Source organism: Oryzias melastigma, linkage group LG9, assembly GCF_002922805.2.
Source record: "Oryzias melastigma strain HK-1 linkage group LG9, ASM292280v2, whole genome shotgun sequence".
Classification (NCBI taxonomy): Eukaryota; Metazoa; Chordata; class Actinopteri; order Beloniformes; family Adrianichthyidae; genus Oryzias; species Oryzias melastigma.
This window is the reverse complement of record NC_050520.1, coordinates 33,339,442-33,365,318: the sequence shown is the minus strand read 5'-3', so window position 1 is coordinate 33,365,318 and position 25,877 is coordinate 33,339,442. Positions and strand designations below refer to the sequence as shown.

At 39.1% G+C, this 25,877-nt stretch overlaps 1 long non-coding RNA gene across 1 annotated transcript; it reads left to right on the top strand.

Moving 5' to 3' along the window:
- Positions 1 to 21,358: 21,358 nt before the first annotated feature.
- Positions 21,359 to 22,931, top strand: LOC118599105. The gene is made up of 2 exons (XR_004948395.1): positions 21,359 to 22,124; positions 22,404 to 22,931. It is a non-coding gene; the product is annotated as an uncharacterized LOC118599105 (long non-coding RNA).
- Positions 22,932 to 25,877: the final 2,946 nt, after the last annotated feature.

Genomic DNA, 25,877 nt, shown 5'->3' with positions numbered 1-25,877 from the left:
ATAGCTGATAAAAGCTTTAATCAACAGCCTCAGACCTAAAATCAGTAAATGGCGTCTATTCTTAGGCGCCTTTTCCCCCTCTCCAAAACTCTATAAATCCTAGTCCCATTCACACACATGCACGGATAGAGGCAGAGCTGCCATGCTCCAGCGCCAGCAAGGCCACCGGGAGCAATGTGGGGTTAAGTGTCTTGCCCGAAGATGCTTCAACACATGGGCAGGCAGAGCGGGAACGGAACGAATGTAGATGATCATTGCATGAGCTCAGACGCGTGGAGTCGGTGTGCTGCAGTCCGGTTTGCTTTGAATCTCCAATAAACATGCAAAAATCTACATTTTGATAGGAGTCCAAATGAGAGGTAGTTTGTCAAACACTGTCTGAGTGCTCCAACAGAGGGCGCTAGGACTCAATTTGTGGATACACTAAATCTAAGCCCGGTGAGGCATGTGTTTTTGTTTTTTTTTTCCTTTAAAGATTAATAATTGATGAGAAAAGTGGAGAATTCAGACACCAGTAAACAAAAACACAGTTAGTCTGACAAAACTGGATGGCTAAATCAGGCTGCTGTCTGGATCACAAGGTGATAAACAGCTCTAACTGCACACATGTGGAGGGGCTCCAAATCTCCGCCAGCCTCCCGTCTGCCTTCAGGAGGATTAGTCATGTGCCGGAGTGAGAGGAGTCCCAGTCAAATCAGATCTTCGAAAAATGAAAAAGACAACAACAAAGAACATCGCACACCCGCTTCCTCTTGTGCAAAGACTCGCAAAAAACATCTCCCATAAGCAGCAGCCTGAACATGTACAACCAAACAGTCAAATCCCAGAGATGGTGTTTTATGATCTGCGTAATAACTTGTGTGGATCAGCACTCCCCGTGCTGATCTATGAATCCCCGGTAATCCCCGAGAGGTAGTGACAGCTGATTTAGAAATACCCTGGGCTCCGTGGTGGAGGTAAACGGAGGAGCTTTCTTGCAGAGAGGTCTGCAGAGTCTAAATCACTTTTGGGAGAGACAATGAGCATCATCTTGTGGGATGTGTGTCAACCAGGGGGGGTTGAATTGTTGTAGGGCCACTGGCTGGACCATGCTGCATTAACTTTACGAACCAAGAGTTGGCTTGTGTTCACAATGTCTCTAAAAAGTTTCCTGTAGGAAAGAAAAAGTAGATAATTCATGTACCTAATGGGAGCCATAAATCCTCATATTAACCTCGCTGCATCGCAGAAGAGGGCATGGCCAGAAGAAATAAGAGACAGATGAGGCAGCGAAGAAAAGACATCTATTAAAATGCAGAGAGAGAAAGAAAAAATAAAGAAAAACGGCAAGGATAGCTAAAGTGAGACAATAAAACAAGCGGGGAAGATGTGGGTTCACACTGAGACATGATCCAGACAATCAAACAAAGAGGAAGGAGGGGAACCTCAAAGGGAGACGGAGTAGAGGAAACGAAAGGGTGATGGCTGGGGTGAGACAGGAGGCGAGAGGGGCCTGGTGGCAGGGCGCAGGCCTGGGTGGTGCGGCGCTAACAGGCCCTCGGGGACCCTGCGCTGCAGGACCATATGGGGAGCAGTGAAAGGGAGAGGAGCAGCGGGAGCCTCAGGCTGACAAGCCACTGCTGCCCCTGCTTCAGCTGTTCCCCTGGAGCCCCCGGGACCTGGGGATTAGATATACACAACAGAGACAATGCATGCAGGACAACACACACATACAGAGTGGACACCAGTGAAAAGAGTGCATCCACTCGGAGAGCAACAAAGACTGAGGGAAAAAATGGGCCCGAACAGCAACTCCTGCAGGCATGTTTAAAAGCAGCTGAAGCTCTGGAAGATGCAGAGAAAAGTTCTGCCACCTATGAGCAAAGTAAACTTTATTTAAACACACACATGCACAAACACACAGCTAAAGACTAAACACAAGAAGCATGAATATTCAGTCTGACGTAAAACTGCACATTCATAGTGCAACCACACACAAATATGCAAAATAATATCAAAGCATAAGATTCAAAGTTTCAATTTCCAATACAAATTTTGGTTAAATTCCCTTTATAATCATTTTTTATCTTTTGTTCTCAGTGGTCTTTTAGTAATGACGATGCCAAAACTAAAATCATTTTCTAGAATGTCGCTTCTGCAGAGTACCAGGAGTTTATCTGAAATGTACCTCTGAGTTGTGAGTAGTAAGCCTCCCTCCACTTCCCGTTATCAATCTGCTTACACCAGGGGTGTACATGCTTTCCAGTCAACCTGCCATTGAAGCTCCTTATTGGCCAAACACACCTGATCCAGGTGATCAGCAGCACATAAGGCAGGATTTTTGGAAAACCAGCAGGAGGCCGGCCCTCGAGGACTGAATTTGAAAACCCCTAGCTAACAAGCGCTAGCTTGCAGCCCATCAAAATGCCAAGTTAACATTATCGGTGCAACTTAATGGCGAGATATACAAAAGCTATCCAACCAGCTCAGACGAGAGAAACCAAAACCTACATGGATCTATCTGTCAGCGAGCTGATGCATAAGTTATTGCTACAAATTTGTAAAACGTCTTCTTTTTTTTGGTCTGCTTCTAAATTTAGAACATTTAGAATTAAGACATTCTCAAAAATAGAATTTTAAGCTCAATTTTCTTTCTGTGTGTAATCTATCATCAGAATAAATGTTGCAATAACATGTTAAAAACACATTTAAGTGGCGACTTAAAAAGAACTCCAACAAAGTTTCCACAGCTGAAGTGTCAATCCATCTCTAATCTAGATGTAAGTTACTTCCAAATGTTAGCAGATTTCACATGACTTATTATTACTCAGAAATAATCATATAACTTCTAATTTTATTCTATGAAAAAAGGTAATGAATTACATGAGACCTGAATTACTTTTAAGTTACTTTATTTAAATTATCTACAAAAGTAGAACAAAACACCTAAAGTAACAAATATACCACAAAGTATTTCTTTACTTAAATGAGAGACTCCATGAAGGAATAATGATTACAAACAATGCTGTTTGCAGTTGGAGGATGATCATTTTGCTTTATTCGGTTTAGTTAAAAAAATAAATAAATAAATAATACAGGTTTTCTACTATAAAAATGGAAAACAAAGAACAACAGAGAACTTTGTTTGCCTTTAAATCAAAAATACTACCTGACAAAAGCTGGTTAACATGAGTACACCTATAGCTTACGACAACCAAAGACAGACAGCTCTGTGAAAAACAGAACTAAAACACACTAATAAGGATCACACAAATGAAACTTAATTATTTGGATCTATAAAGGCTAACAGGAAATCTCGGTCAGTCATTTAGGTTCATATAAAAATAAGTTTAAAGTGATAAACACATCTGAAAAAAATATGTTTATGACATTCTTTACAACCTGTAAATACCTCATAGTGTTGCTGCTTTAAAAATAAAAATCTAGATAGATTATTTGTTGCAATACACTAGACAAGTCAATAGACATTAAATGAGTAAAATGTTTTGTTTTTTTAAGTTTATATGTTAATCCCCTAACAGTTATCTACCTGAAACTGGAGCTCTGATTTTAAAAGAAGAAAAAAATCTTGTTATCATTCATTACAAAATTAATCCATAAAAATGCTTCCATGGATGATGGGACATCTTGGTCAAATTATTTTTGGCATCCAATATTTGTTTTATTTTGAAAATTGATTGAAGAGGGACCCTAAAGTGCATGTTTTATCCTGGTATTCCTCCTAAATATTACTGGGACGATAAACAACACATCTGTGTTTTGACAGAAACAAGTGAATATATTCAGTTGATAATATTGAATATTTTTTTAATGACACTAAGCCAAAAATAAAAACAATCTTAAAAATAAAAAAAACAGTTTAATGCTGAAAAAACCTGGAAAACTGGTTGCTGTTTAGCACCATGGCTCTAGTAGTCAGCTAGCATTTCTTATTTTAGCCGCGGTAGTTTAGAGTCCTTCCTTTGACAGTATGTGTCACAGAATGCACCAGATTATAAAGTGCAATACAATTTTGTCATATAAAGGCACATTAAAGGAGACAAAAGAGTCAGAAATAAGTCTCTTAGACTTTATTACTGAGTTTACAGTAATTCTAGATTAGAACGGGCTTGTAATACTAACAACTGTAACATTAGCTACATCATGAATTAGCCTTTGTAAAACGAACTTATTTATGAGATATAGTTGCAGTGCTTAATGTTCTGATAATTAAATAACATGTATTTTATAATGTTGCCTGTGAAAAAATTGTATTTGTATTCAGATAATTATTAAGTTATAATTAATAAAATACTGAAATATTGTACTGGCATTGTCTTGGAATATGTCAGGATACGTATCGTATCATACTTGGTGTATCGCAATGCACATTATATATGGCAAGGCAAGTTTATTGTATAGCACATTTCATCCTCAAAGTGCTTTACATAAAACATTAAAGGAAACAATCAAAAGAAATAGTAAAGGTGTGATAATTAAAATAAAATGAAAAGAAAGTAAAAAGAACTAAATTTAAAACAATAATAGATAAACAGTGCGGATGTAAACTTTTTGAATACATACTAATCCAATGCAGCTGAGAACAGGTGAGTCTTTAGCCTGGATTTAAATACACTGAGTGTTTCAGCTGATCTGAGGTTTTTGGGAGTTTTCTGAATGTTGTTCTTTATAACCTCAGCCAGTGGGAGCATGTAGATGTTAAACAGAAGTGGTCCCAGGATGGAGCCTTGGGGCACTCCAAATGTAATTTCTGTTGGTTCAGATGAGAAGATATAACATCTGTATCGCAATATGTATCATGCGTGACATGTGTATTGCAAAATGAATTGTATCATGACAGGTGTATCCCAATCAGCATTATATATGACATCCGTATTGTGATATGTATCATATCATGACATGTGTATTGCGATACATACCGTGTCACCAGACTCTTGTCATTTCACACCCCTATTAGAAATGTTCGCCATGTAAGCATATTTATAGAAACTGTAACTCCCAACCATGTTTGCAACAAGTAAAAAACAGACCGATACCATTAAAATAGCTGTAACTGTGACTATGCTAACATTCAACCTTGTGAGTATAAAGTGCTCCAGATTATCAAGCACTCTAGAATATTATGAAAAAAAAGGTTTTTAGACCCGTCTTATGGTTCAGAAAGTATGGTAAGTCGTTTGACTCAAGGAAACATGTATCACATTAATGTAGACAACATTTGTATCAACCTTTTTCCTTTGTTTAAACACACACACAGTGATATAAATAACATTAGACAAGACAGTTAGGTATAATTCACAGATATAACCACAAAACTATTTAAAATCAATATATTTATCTGACCATAGACCTTAATTGCAATATCCACACTCTTTATTTCATAAAAACAATGTTAGAAAGAGCTACTTCCGTCTGTAAAAACTGAACCATCTCTGACTACTTGTGTTAACCTCTGGCTCAGCTGTTTCTGTTCATGTTTTGTTTTCTCCCACAACAGCCTTTTTAAACTCCCCTAAAAGATTTCCAGAGCCTCTTTCAGAGAGCTCCTCACTCCAGTCCTCCAGCAGCCCCTCCGGTTCATCCAGACTTTAGGCTCTTCAATTTCTGAATGGTTTTCTACAACTATGTATTTTTTTGGTTAATATGTTCATTGCAAAATGTGGGTACCTTTAAGGACTGTTTGTTGAAAGTAAATAATAACTAGTAGCCTACTATGAGGATAGGACAATCAAAACATTAAGAAAAACCCAATTTGATGATTTTCAGGACAGTTGTTTGATCATTAAAATAAAACAGACAAAAATAGAATTCAGGTTGGTCTCTTTTATTGCTTTAAAGGTCAAAACCAGAAACATAGATTGGAATTTTTGACACATCTGGTTAATCAGATGAGATTACCCCAGAGATTTAGGTATCCAGTTATCTAATTGATGCTACACAGATAAACACAGAATATGTTGTGGTTACTTTCTTCAAATGTTCCCACTCCATTTTTTTTTAACTTGGACAGTGGAAACACTGTTTTTGTACAGTACACACAGGGTTGACTTTTTTCTCATAGGCTTGAAACTTTAGCTATTTATTAAAACTCTCCTGAACTGAATTGGATTTTGGGTAAAAACTTGCCGGTGGACTTTTGTGAATGTTTTCTGCCAAATCAGAAGCATATAGTTTGTACATATTAGGTATCTTTTAGCGTGGAGATTTTCACGATGCACATCAGGGTCATCGTCCGGGTCAGCGGGGAATCAGATGATTTGCTGCTCAAAGGCCACAGAAGAGTTTGATGAAGGGCTTGTTTTACTGAAAAGTGTTCTAAATCTTTCAAACATCTAGATTTCGCTCTTCAAGAGACATTTGAAATTACAACCTGCAAAGTGGCTCCTGAACACTCCTTAGCCTTAAGTGTCTGAACTCACCTGTGAGTTTTCAAATGACACCGACTGTTTGCATGGATTTTAAAACGTAATTTAAAAATTTTTAGCTTTGAAATTTTGGGTTTAAAACAAACACAACAGGAGTTATAAGAGATAAATGTGATAGCTCTTGGAATAAAACCGTTGGGACTTTGAGTTATGCTTCACCTGGCTTTTTGGACTATTTTCTTCTTGTTTTGACCTTGTCTTTGCTGTTTGTACAGATTCGTACATTTTTATCTTGTCTCTTGATGTTTAATCTTTTGCTATAGAACATAAGAACAGATTGGTCCCTATTTCTGTGACATTTGTAGTAAAAATATGACAAAATGTGTCACTTGAAATTGAGCTTTATTGACAGTTTTCGGTTCTTTGTGGAATTATTGTGTAATATAAATAAAATGGATCTTCAAAAAATAAGCTGGGGTTATACTTCAAAGACGGTTTGAAAAAAAAAAAAAGAAGAAGAAAAACCTGCTTTAAACATACAATTTTAGAGAAAATTGTGAAGTCCCTGGACATCTAATGGCCTAAGTCTTCATTTATTTCATTTGTTTATCTGACTCTAAGAAGAAGTTATGAGGTTTTGAAACCGTGTACAGCCTGGGAGGTTAGTGTTGCTGATTTAAAATTGCCTGATCATAAATAACAGCTACATCCTCATGTGGGCCACTTATGAGTGGGAGCATGCTCACTCAACTTTTCACTGCAGACTAACAGCGTATCCTGCTGACATGAAGCATGTCAATCACAGGTCATAGCTGTACATTTTAACAGGTGGTATCAGATCTGATGTGATTCTGTTCTGTGCATCTTCGCACATTAACATAATGATAATTGACAACAAACCAGAAGGTTTAGATTTCTGCCATGACAGGCTGTCCATATCTGTGATGTCATCCAACCTGCTCACGTTAATGATGATCTTTGATGGACACCAGTGTGACTGAATGATCCTAACATGCTGCCATGACATGATTTAAAACCCGCTTTTGTTGTCATGGTAATGGATGGGACATGCCATGAACTTTTGATCTTTGGAAAAATATTTTTCACTCTTCTAAGAATAAGATGTTAAACTTTTATTTTTAAATTTCTTTATTTTTACATAAATTAGAGTTCCAGCTTTAAATCTTGTTTTGGAAGTTTTTATGAGCTGAAACCCACATTTTTGTAAAAAATAAACACATAGTTGTAATTAAACAGTGGGCCTTCAATAAAGGCAATGAATACACTTTTCCTCGATAACTGTTGGAAAATGGTCTGTACCTGTAGTAGCTTAGGGGACTCCGTACTCTTGCTCTTCTCATTGGTCCAGGTATCTGACACCAGGTGATGTAGAGTTTATGAAATACCAACATGGGCTGTCATGGACCATGATCAGACACTTCTGAGGCAAGTTATCTAACAGTTTATTAGTTAATCTAAAACCCCCTCTTCTAGCTTCTTCTTCTTCGAGAGACTTGTATTACTCTAAACCAGGGGTAGGCCACAAAGAGTTCTAAAACTTGACAGAGGGGCCAGATCAGGTGCTTGAAGTCCTTTGATAAACGACTTCAAATGAGAAAAAAAGACATAGAATCTGGCCAAAACCTTTTTTTAATTTAAAAACTGTGATTTTTGTTGCAAGTGTGGTGCCGAAAACACACACTTTGAAAAACACTGTGTTTGTTGTGTTGGAATGATTGAAGAAATGACTTGTCTGACTCGACCAACATTTCTGACATAACATAAATGCAAATTGACTTTCTGTACTTAAACACAAGTCAGTTTATTTACGGTGCACCATCTAAGGAGAGACACCAAAATTACATACATAGAAAACATTCATATGAATTATCAATATAATTTATTCCAGTCTGGCAAACTACAGTCCAGGGATCACATTAAATTGTTCATAGGGCCAGACATGGCCCCTGGGTTTGAATTGCTCTGTAATTTGCATATATGGTTCTTTTTTTAATTAGTGATGGGAGGATGAAGCTTCATGAAGCACTGAATCCTTTCATCCAGTTGGTTTACTCCAGCGCAAAGGCTTCCTATAGCTTAATTTGCTCTAGTAGGACCTCTACTAGAATAAAAATAATTTATATAAGTGAAGTGTTTGCCATTTTTGCAAAAATATGTGAATAAAACTATTAGAAAAAAATTAAAGATGCTAACATGTATAATGTAGTTTGCTGTGTATAGATCGATAGATATAGACTATAAAGAACGTCACATCACTACTTTTTATATTTTCACTTAGCAGTTAGTAGGAATAGAGGAATTTGTATTCCAAGCGTTTTTCTGATGTGTCACTGTCTTGTATTTTATTTATTGTCTGGGTTACTTGTGTGCACATTATGACATAATAGCAGTGGCCCTTATTTCTCAAAGAAGATAAAATATGTTGGGGAAGTTTTTTGTTAACTTCTGTGCAGCTGAATGTCTCCTGGAAAAAAAAAGGGAAAAACATTTGTTAAGCCAGCTGCTCTGGTGAGCTGCCAAGTTCCTGTCAGGTCCATGACCAAACTTTCAACTTAATCTACCCCCAAAAACTACCTTGTGATCCAGCTGGAGAAAGTTACCTGCCTAGATCAAAAAACGGAGTGGGGGAGTGTGTTTGTGTGGAGGGCAAGATGAGAAGCTTCAGGCCGTTGCTAAATCTACCCCATGGCAGTGAGTACCTGCTGTCTGCTATCTCCGTCCCTCCTGTAGCCCGAGGCCATGAAAACAGCCATGGCTAACATTAGACTGTGTTTCCTAAGGCTCAGTGAATGAGAGTACCACCTGTCTGCCTTTAATCGCACCAAAAGTAGATTTTTCTATCTTTTGTCTTCAATCTTCACAAGCCGACGAGCTGCTGTCTCTTTTACGACATGCTTGGAGGTTGGACTAAAGTTCCCTCCTGGAGGTCGGGAATTACATCTTAGCCTGTCAGTCATCCATCCAGCCAACCTTCACTTTTTTCCAGTCAATTTGCTACCTGTCAGCTTTGGAGTCCTAAATTTCCTCCCAATCCCCCCGTTCAGCTCTGGATGACAAACAGCTAATTAATTTCCCTCACACCAGAAGAAGCGAGACTCAAGCAGGGGATGAAGACCGCCTTTAGCAAAAGAGAAGTGGAGGGATTAATTCATGAAGATTGTTTTTTTCTTTTTCCTGCTGGTGGTATTTGCATGAGGAGATGTGGCTTTAGACTTCCGTGTCTCGTCCTCTCCTGTCTTTTCCACACCTACACCACTAATTTACATTCACCTCTTTCTTGGATCTATTCTCCTCAATTTTAGCCTTTGGCGCTCTTTCTTTCCAATGGCCTTATGCACGCAGCAAAATGCATAAATTACACTAATAGAAAATTTATGTTAAATCCACAGTTTTCATAAGAATTAGGCAAAATAAAGGGAAGACAAAGCCTAAACGTGCCTGTGTCACTATAAGTAATGGTGAAACTGAAGTGCAAATCACACCAACAAATCACTTGATGCAAAAACCTATGAACCCACTCAGGGCCAAATTAAGCTCTAGTAACATAAAAATGTGATACTTGGGGTAAAATTCTTCTTCATTCAGTAGGTAGTTAGAATTTAGCTGTTGCTAATCTGCAACACCTACCCTGAGAGGGTTAAAGGTCACAACGGCAACTAAAAAAGCAGAACAGTTATTAGAAAAAACAACATTACATTTTAGAAATCAAAACAACATCCCAGAAACCAAAAAAACAATAATACAAAAATAAAATAATAGCTTTTGGGAAAACAAAAATAGTTTCCAGAAATCAAAATTAAATATTATAAAATTAAACAAAAGAAGAAACCAGAAATGGTGGGTACTATAGGACTTGGCTGATTGGATGATGATTTTTGAGTTTTGATGTTCAAGTTTAAATGGATCCTCAAAGTTCTTAGAATTATAAAAGTTTTATGATTAGCAGGTCTACGGAGCAGATCTAGTATCGGTTCATGACCATATTTTTTTTTAACTGAAAAACTTTATCATCCAATGAGCGATGTCCCATTATAGCTACCTTTTCCGGTGTCCGTAAAAAAAGAAAAAAGAAAAAACATTTCGGAAAACAAAAATAAAAATGAAAAGAATTAAACAAAAGAAGAAATCGGAAAAGGAAAGTAAATCGCTGAATGGATGATGACGTTTGTCTATCATTTTAACTGAAAGTTATTTGACATGAATCAACACCGGATATTGAAATGGTTTATTTCAAACAATCAAGCAAGAATTTATGCAAAATACAATCAACAGAGGTTTACATCCGTACATTGATAAGATAACTGGGCATCAAATTATAGATAGTTTGGAGGGAGGAAACAAACTATAATCGCACCTTGGCTCGACCTTAGCATTTCCTTTACATGAATTATCATTTTACTTTACTAACATACCGACAGGCCATTAAAAATCCTTGTTTATCAATAAATCACATGACTATGTAAGCAGATATAATGCTATTTCAGACTTTATCTCAGTTTATGCAGATCTATGATCAATATTCAGGAAACTTCAGTGAAATAAACGCAGATTGTTTTTCATTTAAAAAATCATTAATATAATTCACGTATCAAATGTGTTAAAAAATATAATATGCATACAGATTATTATTATTTGATTCCTTCATTCTCTGTGCTAATCATAACATTTTTATAATATGCAGACATTGAGGACTCATTTGAAAAAACGTAATTGTCAAAACTTAAAGATCATCATTTAATCAGTTATAAACCATAGTACCTAACTTTTCTCGTTTCTTATTTTGTTTCATTTTTTTTATATTTTATTTCTATTTCTGGGAAATATTTTTCATTTCAAAAAAATTTTTCGTTTCATTTTTTTGAATTTGGGTTTTGGTTTCTGGAATTTTTTTTATTCATAAAATGTAAAATTTTTATTATTATTATTACCTTTTAAAGTGTTTTCATTTTAATTCTTAAAAAATATTTTGTGTCAAGTGATTTGTTCGTGTAATTTGCACTTCAGGGCCACTTCTTCAAGAAGTCCTTTAAGAATAAATAATAGCCCCCCCCCCGAAACAAAACAACAGCATTTTTGTGTATCTTTAAAATCTGATGGAGATGAACTATTTGTATCCTTCTTATGTCTTTTAAACTGAACTACTGCTTCTGTGAAGCATTAGCCTGAGTTCACTAATGACAATAATATACAAGGGTCGCAGCTCTACTCTACTATTTTCACCACTTTGTTCATATTATGATGTATCGAACTGAGTTCCACTGTGCTGCCGAGGCAGAAGGGAAGCCTCCAATTCTAGTCTGTCATGTGACCATTATTAGTTTTGCAATCAAAATGATGTACAGAAAGGTCACTTTAGTGAAAGGATCGTCTCTTTACTTTTAACGAGACCATACATCATAAAGCAATCTGAGGGCAATAATCGTTCATCATTATTGAGACAACAATTCTTCTTTGGGGACCTAGTGGCTGAATGGAAACAGATTTCTGTAAGCTAAGGTGTGGGAGATGGGATGCTCTAGAAACACAAGACCATGTAATGACTTGTAATGAAACAGACAGAAAAAAACTGCAGTAATCCCTCCCCCCCCTTTTTTTTTACTCCACAGACCAAATAAATCCATAAAGATCTCAAGAAAGCATAAAGAAAGACATTTGTGGGTGTTCTCAGCCTTCCAGTCATCTAGCATCAAATCCTGTTGTAAGCTTTGTACCAGATGTACCATATTTTCTGCACCATAAGGCACACTTGAAAGCCTTATTTTTTTTTTCCAAAACATTTTTAATAACCTGAAGTGGCTAATATATGGCTTAATTCTGGTTGTGATCAGTTGAGATTTTTTTTTTTCTTTTTTTAAGAATTGCAATCAAGGTTGGGTGTTATTGTAAATTCACTAGTGTTGCTAACGTGTAACGGCATTAAACTGTGTTTTTTTTTTTTGGTCACTAACAGCATTGGGAGTTAGTATAGCCACAGTGACGTTTGTTTAAGCAGTGTTAGTTTGTTTTTTACATGTTGCAAACAAGGTTGGGAGTTACAGGTAATGTGAATGTGCCAATGATGCTAACGTGTAGCATGCTACAAACACCGCTACAAACAATTACTGTGACTGACAGACTTTTCTCTGACTATTTTGTCTCACTAATAGTTTGGTACATTTATAACATGTTTGAAAGTAAACCATTCATTGACCATATAATCCTTATAATCAGGTGCCCCCTATTGTGTGGAAAATACAGAATTTGAAATAGCATAGAGACACACTAAGCTGCAGCAATAGACAATGTTAATTTTTAAAAAGCCTACAAAGAAATGGCCAAAAAATGTAATCTTGAATTATTTTTTGCACATTATTAGATATTAATCTGCTATTGTATTTTATTAAATACACAAGTTTTTCACAGTGAAATATTATAGATAATAAAACAATAAACACCATAAAATTCAATTCCTACTTCTGAAAACATGTCAAATAAAAAAAAGAATCAATAAAAGTATAGTATAACCGAGAGGTGAGTCATTTCTCGACAGACACAGGCCTGTGTTTACAGGTCTCTTCTCTGTGTATCATGTATGGCACTGCCCCGTTCACACCCACACAGGCACGTGCTAACACTCACTCTCCTGAGAGCTGCAGCTGCAGTAACAGGTCCATGTATTTTGCAATGCAGTATTAAGAAGCAAATGTAATGTTTTTACAGTTTTGAATTCTTAACATTTGGTGCAGCACTGAAAGATGACACTACAAACAATGGTTTTTAATACAGCACTGCTGATGCTGAAACCATGGCTGCCTTGTTTTACATTCTTTGCAAAGAGACAGGAACATAGAGTGACCTATAAGAGCGGAGGTAGAAGCACACAGATAGACTACATCTTGTGTAGACGGTGTAATCTGAAGGAGATCAGTGACTGTAAAGTAGTGGTTGGTGAGAGTGTTTCCAGACAGCACAGGATGGTGGTGTGTAGGATGACTCTGGTGGTGAAGAAGATGAAGAAAGAGAGGGCAAAGGCAGAGAAGAGGACAAACTAGTGGAAGTTGAAAAAGGAGAAATGTTGCTTGACTTTTAAGAAACAGTTGAAACAGGCTCTGGGTGGTCAGGAGGTACTCCCAGATGACTGGATAACTACAGCTAATGTGATCAGGGAGACAGGTAGGAGTGTACTTGGTGTGTCATCAGGAAAGAGAGTTGATAAGGAGACTTGGTGGTGGAATGAGGAGGTGCAGGAGTGTATACGGAGTAAGAGACTAGCTAAGAAGAAGTGGGACACTGAGAGGACTGAGGAGAGTAGACAGGAGTACAGGGAGATGCAGCGTAAGGTGAAAGTAGAGGTGTCAAAGGCCAAACAAAGAGCTTATGATGACTTGTACGCTAGGTTGGGTAGTAAGGAGGGAGAGACTGACCTGTACAGACTAGCAAGGCAGAGAGATCGAGATGGGAAGGACATGCAGCAGGTTAGGGTGATCAAGGATAGGAATGGTAATGTGGTGACAGGTGTCAGTGGTGTAATGGAAAGATGGAAAGAATACTTTGAAGAGTTGATGAATGAAGAGAATGAGAGAGAACAAAGAGTAGAAGAGGTGACGGTTGTGGAGCAGGAAGTAAGAAAGATTAGTAAAGGTGAAGTGAGAGGGGCTTTGAAGAGGATGAAGAGTGGAAAGGCTCTTGGTCCTGATGATATACCTGTGGAGGTATGGAAGTGTCTAGGAGAGATGGCAGTGGAGTTTTTGACCGGGTTGTTCAACAGGATCTTAGGTGGTGAGAAGATGCCTGAGGAATGGAGGAGAAGTGTGATGGTGCCCATTTTTAAGAATAAGGGAGATGTGCAGAGTTGTGGTAACTACAGAGGAATAAAGCTGATGAGCCATACAATGAAGGTGTGGGAAAGAGTAGTGGAAGCCAGACTAAGAGCAGAAGTGAACATTTGTGAGCAGCAGTATGGTTTCATGCCAAGAAAGAGCACTACAGATGCAACATTTGCTTTGAGGATGTTGATAGAGAAGTACAGAGAAGGTCAGAGAGAGCTCCACTGTGTCTTTGTAGATCTGGAGAAAGCTTATGACAGAGTGCCCAGAGAGGAACTATGGTATTGTATGAGGAAGTCTGGAGTGACAGAGAAGTATGTCCGAGCAGTGCAGGACATGTATGAGGGCTGTAAGACAGTGGTGAGGTGTGCTGTAGGGGTGACAGAGGAGTTCAAGGTGGAGGTGGGATTACATCAGGGATCAGCTCTGAGCCCCTTCCTGTTTGCAATGGTGATGGACAGACTGACGGATGAGGTTAGACAGGAATCACCATGGACTATGATGTTTGCAGATGATATTGTGATTTGTAGTGAGAGCAGGGAACAGGTGGAGGTGGAGTTAGAGAGGTGGAGGTTTGCCCTGGAAAGGAGAGGAATGAAGGTTAGCCGCAGTAAGACAGAGTACATGTGTGTGAATGAGAGGAACCAGAGTGGAAGAGTGAGGTTACAGGGAGAAGAGATAAAGAAGGTGGAGGAGTTTAAGTATTTAGGGTCAACAGTACAGAGTAATGGAGAGTGTGGAAAAGAAGTGAAGAGGAGAGTGCAAGCAGGTTGGAATGGGTGGAGAAAAGTGTCAGGTGTGATGTGTGACAGAAGAGTTTCAGCACAAATGAAAGGAAAGGTGTACAAGACTGTGGTGAGACCAGCCATGTTGTTTGGACTAGAAACAGTGGGACTGAAGAAAAGACAGGAAGCAGAGCTGGAGGTAGCAGAGATGAAGATGCTGAGGTTCTCTTTGGGAGTGACCAGGATGGATAGGATCAGGAATGAATACATCAGAGGGACAGCACATGTTAGAGGTTTTGGAGATAAAGTCAGAGAGGCCAGACTGAGATGGTTTGGACATGTTCAGAGGAGAGACAGTGAATATATTGGTAGAAGGATGCTGAGTCTAGAGCTGCCAGGAAAGAGGTCTAGAGGAAGACCAAAGAGGAGGTTTATGGATGCAGTGAATGAAGACATGAAGGTGGCTGGTGTTAGAGTGGAGGATGCTGAAGACAGGCTTAGATGGAGGAAACTGATTCGCTGTGGCGACCCCTGAAGGGAAAAGCCCAAAGGAAAAGAATTCAAAAAGGGTGGTACCCCAGTAGTTGGTGTAACAGGTTAGCTGTTTGCTGTTAACCACCATTGTTCATGATCCCTTTTGTTATCCACCTCAGCAGTTTCAAACTGGGGCTTTCAAACAGCGGTCTTCAACCTTTTCTTGGGGCAAAGACCAGTTTAACGGACCGGTACCAGTTTGTGGCATAGGGTTAGGTTATACATGACACATCCATGTTACTGCTCTGTGTCTAATGCCAGACTAACTGACAAATTTATTTAAAATTGACTAAGATCTAAGATTGAATTTGTGTCGTATTGCAAAAACTTGTCAATGTCAGTATGTTTGATTGAGTAATAAAAGTCACTTGTTAATGTGTAAAGGCACAATACTCGATAAACATTAGGCTACGCCAAGTTAAACTTGTTTTTGTCACAATACTTTTTAATTCTTGAACCCTTCAAAGTACAAAAAGTACAACCGGTCAGAAGTCCTTCCAATCGTGCAAAATTATTATAACTTTTTTTTTATAAAATTTGAATAAAGAAGATCTAGATGCTGCAAATGGAGGACAGTCAAAGCTGGATAAATATGAAGATAATTAAATGAACAACTTCTTCAAAATGTGAACACCACCTAAGATGGTTCCTTTAAATCTGGAAAAGTTGCTCAAGTCTGAGATCTTCCTGGTTGAATTAGCTCCTAATCTTTTCTCAAGGGGGAAAAAGAACCTAGCTTCCATGTGAGAGATACTAATTTCAGCTATCTGAATCAGGATCTTACACTTGTGGCCATGACCCAAAGCTCTTGATCTTAGGTGAGGGTATAGGAACACACCCAGGAACATGATCAGTAAATTTAAGAGCTTTATATTTTTTGGCTTAGCTCCTACTTCACTGCATCAAATAATTACTGCAGTTGTTACACCATCTACTTGTCAATCTCATGTGGTATGATTCCCTCATTTGTGAACAAGACCTCAAGATACTGCTGACATTGGGTTGGAACTCTCCACCTACCTGGAGATGGCTACATTCATTTTTTTTCTAGTCAAGGACTATCACCTTTTGAAGGAGCTAATTCTCATTCCAGCCACCTCACATCCAGATGCATGATTCTGGTTCAATTAAGTTACCAGAGCAACATCATCATTAAACCCTGTGGTCCATAAACTAGACTCCCTCCAGCCCCTGGCTTTTGCTCCATAACTTTATAAAAACAATGAATAGAAGCACATAGAAGCACATTTTTGTTGGAATCCATTATACACTAGGAACAGGTTCAGCTTACTCCTGTCAAGATAAACCAGACTCATACTCTTATTAAACAAAGACTAGACATCCCTTAGTAAGGAACCCTGGATACCATGTTCTGAGAGTGCTTACTACTGCCCAATACTGCCCAAGGAAATAATTCAGTGTTTTCCCAAATTTACTATTATTGACTGGTAAACTCCCATAAACACGCAAGCACTCTATGGGAGTTGTAGAGCTATTCTGCTGTTTCACAACCAGGATAAAACTACACATTTTCTCATGAAACAAAGGTTTGGCTATCAGATCAATGCTTCTCTTCAGAACCCTCTACTAAGGAGGCTTCATGATGGGATCCCCTTTTGGTTGGAGAAACGCGCCAGTCCCCATTCTTGAAAAAAGGGACCACAAGTCTACTCTGGCATTGCATATTTCTGTGCCCTATTACCATTTGATGTTGCACAGGCTGGTCATCCAAGACTATTCCAAACATACTGAAAATTAATATCATATACCCCCGGTTCCTTGATCTTTTGCTAACTCTGTGAATGCGTGATGAACTGGCTCACTTTCTAATCTCTAGCCACTACTTCGTCAGTGGGAAGGCCTATGGGCAGGATTCAAAGGACCCTGAATGTATTCCCTCAACTTTTTAACAATGTCCTCAATAGAAGTCAAAAGCATATCACTCACACTGAGACAGTATTAGCAAATTTCTACTCCTGAAGCATCGAATGACTTTCCAGAATTTCTTTAAGGCTGAGGATAGCCCTAGCTCCTGAGACTCAAGTTTTTGCCTCTGCAACTGACTTCATTAAGTACTGCTTGAACTATCAATACTTGTCAGCTACCCTTGATGTTCCACAAGCCAACCAGACTTCTTCTTCAGCTTTTCACTATCCCTCAGTTGTGGTTACCACCTCTGGGTTTTCTGAGTGGCCCCCTGAGTGAGAACTTACTGGGACTGTTTCAAACAGCTGCTTTGACAGTGAAGGCGAAAAGCATAATTCTCAGTGACTCAATTTATATTGCTTTGCTCTATACTTGGTAAAGCTCTCCTGGATATGGGAGTTGAAGACCCTTGACATTGGGTTTAGCAAGATTTCCCCAACAAACTCTTAACAGTACATGTAGGGCAGCCAAGTCTATCCGGCCTCCTCCTTTGTCAGCAATTCCAACTCACCATCAAGAGGAGATCAGTTGAAAGCTCCGCCCATCTTTTTACCTGAATTTATAAGAAGACAACTCTAAAAACTTATCATTGATCTACTGCTACATGTTATATGTGCCACAATGAACACTCTTGCGATCTTGGAGTTTGTTGTGGACAAATTGCAGTTGGCCATTCATCTTGATGATGATAATGGGATCACTGTCATTGTCAACATGGATGTTGAAGTTTCCAAGTAGAACAATGAAGTTGGAGCTGTTTTGTGGACCCTTGCAAATTAATCCAGATAGGTAAAGTACTGTCTCTTGTCAATCCATCAACCAAAATGACAGTAAGAGATCTGTTCTTTGGCTCTCTAGTTCACCACCACAGCTAAGTTGGGGAGCTATTAGCATAGCCACACCAGCCTGCAACCTCTCATTTCAAGCATCTCCAGAGTGGAAGCGAGTCAAACCCTTTATGTTTTAGCTTTGGTTAAGCCCTTGTGCTATCCTTGGCAGGTTTACATTGACAGTGGTGTCGTCTGAAACCCACAAGACAGTGCATTGAACTCGTGATTATTGATTGTCACTGTTGTCCATGTCAGGCATGAAATCCTGTCCACCTTTGTCACAGAAGGGATAGCACTTCAATGTTAGGGTGGGGTCATCTGGACCCCCAAAGATGCCACAAGGGTAAGACTCAGAGGACAACTAGGAATACAGCTTTTTTACAGCACCTGGGGTACGAGCTGGATTCTTCTACCGATGGACAAACTTTAAAGTTCCTACCCAAAATAGGATCTCAGATGAGAAGTGTTAATATCGCAGAATCTTGTAAAAAGAGGATGGTGATTAAGAGTGCTCTAAGCCTTAAAAGATGAGCCTTAATTTTGTCTTACAGCAACAGTGACTTACCACATGAAATCTAACAGAGGCCTATGTGTCTATTCTCTTGATTGTAGTTGAATTAGAAAGACTGAGCTTATCTGATAAATCTATGTGCTTTTTCTTTGTTTTTGATCAATTATTCTTGCACTTGTAGACTGATTCTGGTAGGCTGGCCTTTCCTGGTAAACAAACCATTGTTTCAAATTTTCACATCTACAATAAACAGCCCTCACAGACATTTTCTCAAGACCCAAAGCTTTAAAAATGGCTCTTTATACCTTTCTAGACTGAACAGTGTTTCATGTGCATAAACAGCATTAAGTAAAACTTTCAAGTGAGTGACCTTTTGAGAGCATTTTTAGCCATATTGTGCTTCTTAAGTCAACACAGAAAGTCTGTATTTAGACCTACTGACACATTTACACACAGATAAAGGTGAACATGAACAACATAGAAATGATAAGTCCAAAAGAATACCTCCACATACACTGTCATTACCAGCAACTTAGGTGTGGACAAACTGTTTAAAGACCCACTCCAATGAAATTTTTGTGTTTTTGGACATGTTCTGATTGCTTCTTTATTCGAATCATGATGAATCAAGAGCAAATTAAAAATGCAGTTTAAATAAGCTTGTAGTTGTTGTATACAAACTACAATCGCCAGGCGACAGCCTTTCTGCTCCGCTCCATTCTAATTTACGTCATACATTTTGACATCTTGATTAAAACTGTACACCTGTATGGCTCTAATATTACCTGCCATTTTTGTTGTAACAGTGATGTTAGCTTGCAGTTGTGAGGGACTTTATACTGGCAAGAAAGAGTGTAAATAAAGGGATCATGGGAAAGGCATACTTCCACGCCAACAATCCTGCCTACAACTCAGAGGCAAATTTATGACTAAATTTTGCTGCTCTGCAGAAACAATGTTCTAGAAAATTACAGTTTTTTTATTTAGACTAAAAACAGGATAATCATAATTAAAAGACCACTGGGAACACTTTTGGAATAGATTAAAATGTGATCAGAGTTGGACTTAAAGGATAAGACTCAGACGCTAATCTATTCCTTCTCTTTGTTTATCAATAAATATCCTGATGCAACAGCAATTCTTATATAACGTTTAATCGTAGTCACCGTGACATAAATGAAAAACTTAAAGTCTAAAAATGTGTTTTCAATGTCATAACTTTTGAATGTAATGAACAAGAATACTATTCTATTCTGGCTGTAACAGAAGAGTAACAAACCCTCCTACCAAGACTAAATAAAATAAGATAGACCTTTAAAATGTTGGATTCAGAGAAATAATAGAAACAAAGGATAAACAGAGTGTGCAAGAAAAAAACCTCATAATTTTAAATATTTGTTTTTGATGTTGGATCTAATAAAGAAAAAGTTCTTCCTTCTACAACACCCAGAGTTTGATAATACTGACATGCAACCGTGTTTCTGTGCTGGAGGGTTTTGTCTCTCTGACAATGGCGAGGACAGCGGGAAGCTTTCCTTCTTGCATGGGTGCATGTGTGAGTGTGTGTATCAGTCTCTGAGCATAAGGTGAGAGGCTCGTTGTGCCCTTTGTTTTATTGCACTCAGGCCAGCAACTGAGCCAGACTTAATTGCGGTGGCAGCTGTGGGAGGGGCTGCTGCGGTGGCGTGTCACCCTGATCCTGTGTGCTGGGAACTTGGAGTCAGGCAAGGTCCTGATCTTGTCCCTTGGGACGCACCAAACTGTCACCTCTTACTCCTGATGCTGCACACCTGAGGCTCTCAGCGCTGCAGCTACGCCCCCTCGGATCACACACCCTCCATACACCTCCGCTTCGCCTCCCCTCCTTTTCCTCTCACCCAACAGCCCTCCTGACATTATACAGCTCACAACGTCTGTCTATATGCATCTTCTGATCAATGGGCTTGACTCGGAGCATATCGACGCTGGCATTGGCCTCATTGATCACAGCCAGCCTGCATGGTTGGGTTTTCAAAGATAATTGGGCCTGTGAACCTGCCTCCTTATGAGTGACAGTGGGCTGAAATGATAATCAACTGGATCCCATCCAAGTACAATCCCAGCAGGGCTTACTGGACTGGAGACAGCCAGCAGGGTTTCCTGTTTTTAAAAAGATCTTTTAGTTAAGATGTGGCCTCCAACTGAGCGTCATAAATCATAAATAGCGTGTCTATGTTTGTTACTCAGTAACTACTATTGAAAACAATGACACGATTGGCTTGGGTCACAATAAAATAAAAACAGGAAAATTAGACAATAGTCACCACACTGCATAGAGACCCACACAAACACTGTCAGCGAGCATCCTCTCAAATGAAATGTCTTACAGATGATGTAAGACTTTAATAAAGGGCTACTCTGCTTATATTGATACTCATTATTACTTGGCCTAAGCTAACCCCATTATGTTCCCATTAGGGTTTATAACACCGTCAGCTAGCTCATTTGTTTCATTTAGCCTGTCTGCATATTCAAAATTAAACGACTCACAGTTGTGACCAAATGAGACCACGTTACTTGCAAATTTTAAACGCACAAGTTCCACTCGTCCTGTATTCCAGATCCATGCGCATGCATTAGTCATAAAGATCTGTCAATAAGAATCGATGAGTTTGCAAAAAACTCATAGTTTGCATGCAATTAGGTTTATGATCCGTTTTTGCTTTGTGCGTCCCTGACATGAATTCCTAGTTACTTCCTAGTAGCCACAACACAGCACCACCAGAATAACTATGTGAGGTAGTGATGTAGCTGGTGAATTGGGTGAACGACAGCGAGCCGAGGGCACAAGCCCACATATTCAGAGAGAGGAGGACTCAACCTGCTTCAGAGGATGAAGGCTGCTAAAAATAAGCTAGAGGAACAGATATCACAGAGAGAGAGGGGGGGAGAGGAACTGCCATCAGCAGACTGGGTTTGGTTTCTGCCCCTTGCTGATTTAAACCAGAAAGCTCCCACATCTCCAGTGCTGCCCCTACTGCCCCTTCTGCCCTGTCTATGAGCCCAAACCCCCTGTGAGATGCTGTGCCCCTGTGCGCAGGCTGTCAGGCCAACACACCAGCTCGCTACTAAGAGGCATTATGCTAATGGGAGCGTCTCCTTCCCTCTCTCCCTTTCTCTGCAGCCCTTCAACGCTCAGTGGATCGGCTTGCCTAAGGGCCCTGCTGCTTGTTTTGACAGAGCATCCCCTGATAGTTGGGATTAGTCCAGCTTGTTTGGCTAAAGTAGGAGAAGGGGATCTTAGGCTACTTTTAGTTTTTGGAGCTCCGCTGGAGCCAGATGCCTCCTGCTTTTATCCCCACCAGGAGAGGGCCTGCTTCCCCCAAGGCCTGCCTACAGCCATAGGCAGCCATAACAATCCTGGCAGAGTAAGGACTGCTACAGCACACTCACACACACTCACACACACACCGAGCCCAGGGAACACTCACTCCTCATACAATATCCAAAAGACAAAATATTCACAATACATAAATACTAATGCAAAAAAAAAAAGCAGAGGAAAAGACAAAGCAACCCCACCAACAAGAGCACCTACAAGTGTATCACTAACATTTCAAAACAAACTCCTGAATTGTGATGAATTGATTTTAATAATTCTTGGATTAATTTTAAATTTTGCTACAATTTGTTTTTCTATTTTCCAGAGGATAAAACTCCTGCTGCTTCCCAGGAAACCCACTAAGAGATTACATGAGGAAGTACTGTTTTATGGCTACATTCCTGCTCTACATTAATGGAGGCGTCGGGCTGCTATTCCTCTGAGAGAGGTTTGAACCTATCTATTAAAGTGGCTGACCTGTGGTCGGTGGTTCAAACAGCCGGTATGCACATTAACGTCACTTACCCGCCGTAAGCGTCTGAAGAGGTAGGAAAAGGGAATAAATAAGGCGGCGGGGTGATCTCCCTTTCAGCAGCCGTCCCCAACAGGAAGCCAATGCTATATTTTATTCACTAGTGTCAGGTAGGTTCAGGCACACTCTTGGTCGTCCTCAGACTGGCCTGCTCCTCTATTTTCATCAAGGTCAGCTGGGTGAAAAATAGAGCCATCTGCCATTAGATTGACTACAAAACGCTGCTGCTGAAGCAAAAGAAAAAAAAATCAGGATTTAAGAGGAGAGAAGAAAGACAGCCACGGATTTAAAGATTGTAAAAAGAGAAAGAAAAAAACAAAATATTGGAAGGTCAAAAGGACTGAAGGAAATTGAAAGAGCAACCTGGAAGTGGAATAAAGAAACAGGTAATAAAAAAAACAGGAGTGAAATGCAGCAGCAGCAGGAAGAGAAAACAGAAAGATGGCAGAGTGAAGAGGAGATTTCACACAAGTAAAATTAGACTAGGTGGAGAAGTGGGAAGAGGATGAAGAAATGGGGAGAGAGAAAAAAGCGAGAGGGTCTTATGAGGCCTGGGTCAGGGAGGCCCAGGGGTGATGTCAGCCTATTAAACTGATTTCACAGGTTCCCTTAACGAAGCCTCTGGCGTGTTAAAGGGCAGGAAGCATCCTATTTCAGCCTTTTCTTCCACTGCCGATGAAAGCAACGAGACTGTGAGACTTATCGACAGTTACTGACAAACAGGCATGAGGGAGGGCAGCTGTGGGGGCGCTCCTCTCAGGACCCAAAACACAAGGTGGTATTAAGTGGTAGATCTGCCCATCCTCACACCCCAGCTGAGCTTCATCTCCTCGCTTTGTGCCACCCTGACAGAAATCGGATCCAGAATGTTGAGCCGAGCGGCCGTACTGATGAGACTCAGAGCGGCTTACCGTGTTTGGTTATTTTTGGAAGGGGGGGTAGCCAGCAGAACACAGCTTGCAATGGAGCCTGAAAGCAAAGCTCTAAACGACTACTGCACAGATTTTTTTTGCGAAAGATCGCTGAACATAATCACTATTTAGGTTGTTGCAATTTTAGTGTCTTTTGGCCTTAATGCAAACAAGAACATTTTAAAATTATAAACTTACGTTTACATTCCCAATCTAGGACACTGTTAATGTGATTTTTTTTTCCCCACAATATCGAAGCTTAATAAATCTGTATTTTACTTGCGTGTCAGGCTGGTGAGTTGTGTCTGTACGTCTGCTGTAACATCCTGTCTGTTTGCTGCAGCTGGCGCTCTCGCCTCTGCTGCAGGTCCCTGCAGCATATGTTGCCAAGTGTTCCCCCCCTCCAAATGCAATCTTTCATTAAATTAAGCTGACTGCAGACAAATAAATTAATAAGATATCAGTTTAACAAAGCTAGATGCAAACATCTGAGGTGTGGAATATCAAGGCAGAAATGGACACACTCTTGCCCCCCTGCCCCCATCTTAAATGTTTTTGATTATCATTTCACCCTGCAAAGTCCACTACATCAAATAATTATCAGGAAATTCTGTTTTCTTCCTTTTTTTATAGAACTACTACATGTTTTAAACCCTTTAAAGAAATCCACAAAAAAGGGTGAAAAAACTATTTTTAAATAGTTATAGATAGTGTGAATTGTGAATTTTGATAAGTTGGGTGATTTGGTGAGTCTTTGTTCACAACAATATTAGTTTAAGATCCAAAAATATTAATATAAGCGCTCAGGAAAAATCACCTTATAAGTATATCTGTCTCAAATTTGATCCACATGTTTTAACATGTAACTGTATTTTAAAGAATTCATTATTTTTTAAAAAAATTCTGTTTTTCAATATATAAAGTAGTAGTTTACCAATGGATATGTTGTTTTTCAGCATAAAGGTTAGAAATCTAGCAAAACGTTTCCAGCCAAAAGTGAGCTTGAGATTTAATGGAAGCAGCCATTTTGAAATGAGCACTACTGCCCCTAGTGGAATGATGATAAACTGCAGGTCAGAAAACATGGACCACAATATATAGACAATGAATTTTTAAGGAAAGTTTTGATCATTCTTATGAGATATTAGTCTCAGAAATCCCTATCAGATATCATAGAATGGTTATAGGATTAAACTGCTAATTTTTCCATTCTGAAAATTTTCAGTTGCAGTACTTGGCACTAAGAACTTCAGCTCTTCACACTGTTGTCATTGACATTTTATGAAAGACTCAGATGAAATGAGATCAATGGACTTTCATTCATTTTTACAATGATGTTTATGTAACCCCCCTATACACACTTTTTAAATTGTTACATTTAGATGTATCTTAGAAAAGACTGCAATGTAATTGAAATTCACAAAAGCAGTGTAATGGTAAGAATTCCTGTTAAGCTGTATGAAACGAAGTGAAAATGTGCAACATTGCTAGATTTAAAGCTAATACTTAAACTGGTGGAAAATATTTTTACAGGTTGACCTTAAAACACATTCATAGAAGTCCATTAAAATATATGTTAGTGCTACCCAGTAGTGGCTGCAGTCCAGAGTGAGTTTTTTCAAAGAAGAAAATCCCCTTTGAGACAATCTGGTGACGTCAAATGTTGTTCCTTTTATGTAGTGGACTAAACAATTTTTCATTTGATTGTGTTTACAGGAAAAAATAACTATTTTTCAAAAATAAGCATCCTTTAGAATCAGATGGTGAATAAACTGTGTTCAGTTTCTTTGTGCAGCTGGGTGCCAAAAGTCCTACGGACTGGTTCTGGTCCAAGGCCCGGCGGTTGGGGACCACTGCTACAGAGGACTTTTTATAACTGTTGCAAGGAGCAACACTGGACTTAGTGGTCATCTTTTACATGGTTAGTCACTGGATTGGTATGTGTAGCGCTATAAACAGGATAGTGTTACATTGGGTTTTGAAATGTTCTTATGATTCAGCATGCCATTTAGCAAGAGAACATGCAGCCAGTTGGGGGCTGCGGTGAGGGGTTGGTATGCTTGACTCGCCTTTCAGGGCTCCTGAGCACCTCTTTTTAACATTCCCACTCTTCCATTGTTCACACCAATCCTGTAATGCCGTTAAATATCTTTCTTAGTTTCTCCTTTCAGACTTATCCTTACATAGTGAGAGTAAAACCAGCATGCCCAAAGTCTCCTTCACAAGTTCCAAACTGTCTGATCTTGTCAGGCCAAGAATCCCTCTCCAGATAAAAAAATAAATAAAAAAATAGACTCTGTGATGTATCAGTCCAGCAGTTATATTTCTGGTGTCGTGCATGTGAGATCCTTTAAAC